The sequence below is a fragment of the Parus major genome, chromosome 1A (genome assembly GCF_001522545.3).
Source record: "Parus major isolate Abel chromosome 1A, Parus_major1.1, whole genome shotgun sequence".
NCBI lineage: Eukaryota > Metazoa > Chordata > Aves > Passeriformes > Paridae > Parus > Parus major.
The window spans coordinates 25,079,067-25,086,036 of record NC_031773.1 but is presented as its reverse complement, the minus strand read 5'-3'; positions in this window follow the sequence as shown (position 1 = coordinate 25,086,036).

Sequence of the window (6,970 nt, the reverse complement as noted above, 5' to 3'; positions counted from 1 at the left end):
TTTCTTTTTCTTTTTCTTTTTCTTTTTCTTTTTCTTTTTCTTTTTCTTTTTCTTTTTCTTTTTCTTTTTCTTTTTCTTTTTTTTTTTGCTTTTGCTTTCTGTGTGAACAGGTGGGAAGAAATTTTTGGTTTAAAAATATTGCAGATGGTACATTCCTTTGGTAAAAGGCTGCATCCATTTTTTCACCATTCAGACTGAAGTCTAAAGACTAGCAGATATATCAGAAGATGTCTGATCATACTGTTGTTGGAGGGCTGTCCATGTTAGTAATTATTTTTACACAATTAACTATTTCAAAAGAAGTTGCTGTATGGGGAAAATAAAATTCTGTTGGCCTGTAAAGGGTCATTTATTAAAGAGGCATCTCAAATGAGATGGAATGTGAAAGACTTTCTACTTGATATGGACCCCAGTTATATTTAAACCATGTTTGGCAAGTACTCCTGGGGTCACTTGTATTTTCACCTTGTTCTCAGATCCAGCACGATGCATCCTATGAATCCTTGTTGACAGTTTCCTTTTCAGGCTATCTACAAATCTCATTTATTCATTATTATATGATCTTGATGTTGCTTAGGATGCCTAGGATTACCTAGGACAAATATGCATTCTTAGTTATGATTTGTGCCTGAAGTTTTTCCTTAATTTTAGTATGTAATTTGTGGTGGCCCAGCCATTGCCATTCCCATCCATGAATAGTGGAGGGGAAACCTCTCAATGACAGACGATGTGTCCAGCTGTGAACAGCAGCTTCTCTAGCCACCCCAGTGTAACCTGCAGGAGACAGAGCGGTGAGAGAAGCAAGACAAATGGCTATTGTACTTCAAATTCATACCTGACTTGCAAGTTTTGCAATAGCTGTTTCATGCAGATGGTCATGAATGGGACCATAGCCAATTTCCTTTTACTGGAAGAAACGCTTGCTTCTGGGGATTGAATGGGTCTGCCTACATTAGCAGTTAAGAGCGCTACATAAATGTTTCTATGATGTGAATTGCCCCTGCCTGTGAATCTCCTACATTTGATGTTCTTTAAGCTATATTACTTAAGGCCTTTGGAGGACAGGAACTAGACTTCTTTCTGAAGATTAGCTGGCAATTACACACTAGGGATTTTTCTAACACACCCTGAAGGTAATGGGAACATGTAATCTTTGGGATGGTGAGAAGGAATATGGAGGTTGATCCTGTTATTATTTTGAATTGTACTCCAATATAATTTCCTCTTTTATCCTGAATAAGAGAAATACCAACACAATGGTGAGCTTTTAAAGCTCTCCATTGCTGAATCTTCATTGCTAGGATTTCCTTTTTGAGTCTGTGAAGAGAGACTTTCCAAAATGCCTGTTACTGATATGTGTTAAGAGACTTCAGAAAGATTTAGCTAATCTTCAATGAGTCACATTTCTAATGGAATTTTATTTTAAACAAATTATCTTCTACCTTCTCTCCACTCTAGGGTATATGCTCAGTGACTATAATACTTGCTGTTCTGATATATCAAGTTAGCAGATCAACTGTGAATGTTTCTGAGACTCCTCTTCCTGCAGAACCTGGCACCTAAATGAAGGTGACAAGCAAATGACTATAGTCTGAGGCCTTCTTTTGCTACTGGAGATTGCTGAATTCACATGTGCTTGCTGGGTCTTGGAGATGACTGACATAAGCAGCTACCACTTCTGACAGCAGGTGCTTATCAGGTCTAAATTTGAATCTCTTAAATTCAGTGGCAAGACTCAGTCAATATGCTTAGTAAGTCACTTGTGTTCACTATTCCTCTGCATACACTCTTTTTACAACACTTTTACAAACAGTTGGCTCCAGCCTAACGCAATCAATCTTTTTTCTAACACAAAACTGGTAATGGTCATTAAATCACTTGCTGGCATCTGGTGTGTAAATGTGTAAATCTTGATTGATAAATAGGCAAGATGGCTTCACAATTTTGTAAGAGGCTGCAATTTGGACTGGAGGAATAGTTGTCAGTGTGTTTAAACTCATGAACAGTATGAGTCAGTATGTTCTCACTTAAGTCCTTCACTGTTTCTTGGGTGGTTTTATAATTTCACATAGGTAGAAGTAAGTGTAAATTTATTTATAAACATACTTGTAGAGTTGAGTCCTTAAATAAGACCAGAAGACATTGCAATCAGAAGAGAATTGTAAACAGAATAAAACAAAAAAATACCAAACCAATTTTTCAATCTTATATATGAATTATTGTCACTTTACACTGTTTTTACCTTTCCTGCAATTGTGTTTAATGTGGTCATGAGTGCTGCAGGAGCAACTTGCCATAAATCAGGCTTTTAGTCTTGATACCCTATTATTTCTGACTCCCAATTTTGTATTTTAATTGCAATGTACTTCATTTTTGAGGAGTACATAGTTTGAAATGGCAACTTTAGCAAAGTATTATTTTAAAAAACCAAAATTTACAGTGTGCCTTGTACACAATTGGAAGTGACCTAATGAACCACAGAAGAAAAGCAAAAGTTAAAACTTATATGAAATATCTTCTTTCTAGATTTCATTGGATTGATTTTAAATTTGTAGATTAAGTGAATATAATACTTCTATTCAGAGACTGTATTTTCACAAAGATATTTTTGATTTATACTACTGATACTGAATTTTAGTACTTGCAGATCTCCTGTAAGTAAAAACTGTAGATTTCTTACCAGTATATGGAAAGTGACCAAATAAATACAGTACTTAAAGACAGAAAACGAAGGAATAGAACATTTTTCTAAAGCTCATAATGTGTTTAAAATAATGAGATAATGTAAGAGTGGTCTACAATCAGAAAAAAAGAGTTGCAAACTGATTTCTAATATGCTCTAAAAACTGGAGAAGTAGAAACCAAGAGGAGGAAAGATCACATGCCAGGAACACTTAAATCCAATCACCAGATATGATCAATTAGACAACATAGCAAGGGTAAACAGATCAATGGTTCTATCTTCAGTTGAAAATGTGTGTTTATGTACCAACATTTGCATCTTTAGGACAAGCATATACTTCTTTCATGTCAGTTAAAGTTCCAAGTCTTGTCGGTGTTGCCTCTTTTTTTCCTTAAACAATTGCTTTTGTATTCACTTATTTTGCCCTTACCTGACCTTGAACAGAGACTGGCTGCCAGAAAGGAGGCAACTGCTGATATCACTCAGCTTTCCTTTCAATTTCCTGTAGGAAGTTCAAAGAACTCGTTCTCTTTCATGCTAAAGTCACAGATTCAGGTCTACTCTAATTGGAATTAAAAATAATTTCTTCTTAGAGATTTTCAGTAGCTTCATATCCATCAGGGACAGTTTCAACTGGGTAAATGCCTGTGTGGCAGCTGTGTCACTGATGGTGTCTGCAGGCTGTTTTAGGAGTGGTGAAGAGAGGCACTGTGTTCAGCAGAACCAATGCACCACAGTCACAGAAGAGCCTGTGATACGTGTGTTCTCAGCATCCATAGGTCATCCTAAGTCATCTTTAGTTTGCTGCTCTTTAAATGGAACTGAAGTAGATTTAAAGTAGGGGGTTAGAAAGCGTAAGTGAGGAAGGGACTTCTTAGGAGGGACTGTTTCAGCACAGAATAAAAGCATGTCTCTTTGCAAAATATTTTATTCTCTGATATAAAGGAGGAAATCCTCAGGAAAGAGGAAAGTGCGCTGCCACTTCCTGAGCCATTTCCAGAATGTGGGAAAGAAGGATCCATTTCAGGGTATAAACCTAAAGACTTCCACCCTGCATTGACTATTAACAGTCACTTTGGTCCTTGTGTTGGTGAATTCATCAGGGAAACTTTCAGCTATAAGGCCTGCATGATGTAGAGATGGTTGTGGTTAGCTATGAGCTGTGCAAAGCAGGCAAAATATGCTCTTGTTCTGCCTGGTATGCAAGCAGCAGCACACTGTGTGCTAAAGACTTGAAACCCAGGTTTGTCATTCTTAAGCTTGAGAAATTTTGGAAATGCTTCTTAAATTATACTTAAATTATACCTCTTGTGAAACAACTTGTTTGAAAACAAATAACTGATATTATTGGTGTTTATAAAGATATTGTCTACAGTAAACTCACCCTCCCACCACCTCCTGCCCAGAATCTAAACGTCATGCTGTTCATTTACCCTGGGGAAGAAAATAAGCTGGAGCCACAGCTGCACTGGAGCAGATGTCACAGCCATACTGCTCATTGTTTTTACATATATATATTAAAAATCCTATTTACATAGAGAAGCAAGACACTGGTATGGTGTTGTCTGAGCTATGGAGATTGAAAGCCAGCACCCATGGATGAAGGTCTAATGAAATACAATTATACTGTGTGTGTCTAATAAATGTAATAGCAAGTTTAGCTGATACACAAGTGCATCAGTTCTTGAAAACACAAGTGGAAATTTAAAACCAAATCTTTACAGTGAGACCTTGTCTTCCTATTAATGTGGAAGAGTGTGAGTGTGAGCAGCTTTCTTGAGGTTTATAAGCACAGTGAAAATATATGACACTCTCAGAGAAATGTGCCATCAGTGCCTCATTGATTGTGTGCAATTACATTATATAATATCTGGACAAAAATGAGTTAATTACAAAATCATACTCAAATCCTGTTTCCTGCTCCCCACAAGCAAATGCTGCCTATGTTCAATCTTTAGGTTTGGTTTGTGAGTTAGAAGTCACAAGGAAAGTTGCAAATTTTGGGGGGGAGCTGCTAGAGAAGTACAAGAACACACTTCATACATTTTTCTGGCTTGATGTAGGTAGGTGTAAAAGGATCCAAAGGCACTCTGAGTTCCGGGGAGAAAAGTCTTGGGAGAGACTAAGCGTGCTGCAATTCAGAGCAGCTGTGGGATACAAGAATTCTGGGATTTTCTCTACCCGCTTTCTCCTCACTTAGTTTTTAGCTGCTTTGCAAAGTCTAAGTTTCAGTGATTGCTGTCCTCAGCTGTCCTTGGCATTATGTCTTATTGACGAAACTTGTAGGAAGAAGCCAAGCTCCCTCTTTCCGTCTGCAGTTACATGGCTCAGGTCAGGGCTCAAAGGCGAATTCGCTCAATGCTGACAGGAGCAGTATGCAAAGAGTTTGTTACTTGCTGTGAGTCACCCACCCAAGCTGCCAGAGAGAAAAAGATCTTTTTGTATTTTCTGCGTGCTCCTGGCTCTTGTTGCTGTTGTGAGACAGGAAAAACAAATCCTTTGACTGTTTTTATTTTTAGATACATTTGCTCCTCTTGCCTTATTCAGTATTTGACATCTATAAAGCACTGGGAAACAACTGCCTTTCCTACCACTTTCACAGACAGACCAGATTCTCAGGAGTGTTTGGAAAGAACCTGTGGATGTCATCTACCCCATCTCCTGCTTGAAGCAGAACTTATCCTGGGACTAAATCAAATCATCCATGGCTTTGTCTAGCCAAGTCTGGAAAACTTCCAGGGGTGAGGATCCCTTTGCCTTTATCAGCATGTGCAGTATAACATGAGTAAAAACAAGCTGACCATAGTGTTTTCTTTTTCACGAGTTTGCTGCTTGGTAGAAATGCAATCAGCAGAAGAGAGACTGCCTTTCAAATCAGGAAGCTAAATTTGCAGCAATTAACTTTGTGCATAAAAAGTAAATTATGTTGTCAAGTGGGTTTTGTTTTATTTTCTCGATTTTCATGAAGCATCAACTTTAAGAATCATATCAACTAAGAATGTCATCTTACTCTGCTTTATGTGTAAGTTTGTGATGTTATTGATTGCAGAAATACAATACAAAATGTAACTTCAGTGTACTCCAAATTTAATGGTATAGTGCCCTTGCCAAGCAGAAGAAAATGGTCCCCTTGGTGCCAAGCAGGAATTTTCCAGCTGTGTGGGGCTTGGAGGGAAAATGGAGATAGTAATGAAATGCTTCAGATAGGAGTTGTTAATGAAAAGGTTCTGGAGCAAAAGATAATAAAGCAGTAGTTCTTATTTCTACTCTGAGGTGTAAAGAATGGCAGGATTGTAACAGGTGCTTGAAGGAACACTTAACCTTTCTCTGATAGCACTGGAGCCTCTGGCTCTGTTTTGGATTTTTTTTATGTTCTTCTCTATTTCCTCTCAACCCACAGCAAAGGGTTTCTGAGAAGTAATTATAATAGGATTACTGTGTGGTGGGAGTAAATGTGCTTATTTGCAGTGTGACTAGAGAAGATGGAGTTGGGAGAGTAGGGGGATATTCTGTTGGATTGTCTGAATTCTCAAAATTCTGGGTAAGAGTTGATTGAGTTGGTTATTTTTACTTAAGGCCAGTTCCCTAATCATAAGTTGCAGAAATGCAGAGGAAGACCTGAGGGTGATGGAGAGCAAATGAGACAGGAGTTCACAATGTGATGAAGTTGCAAAAAATTAGTATTGTACCAGATATATAAATAGAATGTGACTTATAAGGACAGAAAAATAATTCTTCTTCATGCAACTTTGCTTATGCTTAGGAATACTGTGTCCAGGCTTAAAAATATTTTGGAAATTTGATGGAATCCTGGACAGTTGACAGTAATCCTAAGGTCTTGAGGAATCATTCCTGTGGAATTAAAAAGGAATTTAAGTATAAAAAGAAAAAGCTGAGGTTTTACTCTGGTTCTTTATCCTGGAATAACCTATGATATTTCAGTCATGTGAAACTGTTGCTGATGTAAAACAAAGAGAATGTCCTGAAATGAAAATAACTGTCCCACCATTTAATTCTAAATGAGCTTTGGTGATTTTGCCCTCTTTCAGGAGTGTTTTTTGTACCATTTTAAGCCAGCGAAGTATTTCCTGTATCACAGAAAATTGTCACAGATGCATCAAAACCAGGATGGTAGGAGGCACTAAACACCCCCATATCAGCTTGTCTGCCAGCAAATCTTAAAAATACAAGTTATTCTTTTTCCATAATTTTACAACATGTGAGTTACTACTCCTGAGCAAACCTAAATGCAGACTGCATATTTCTTTCCATTTATAGCCATGCATG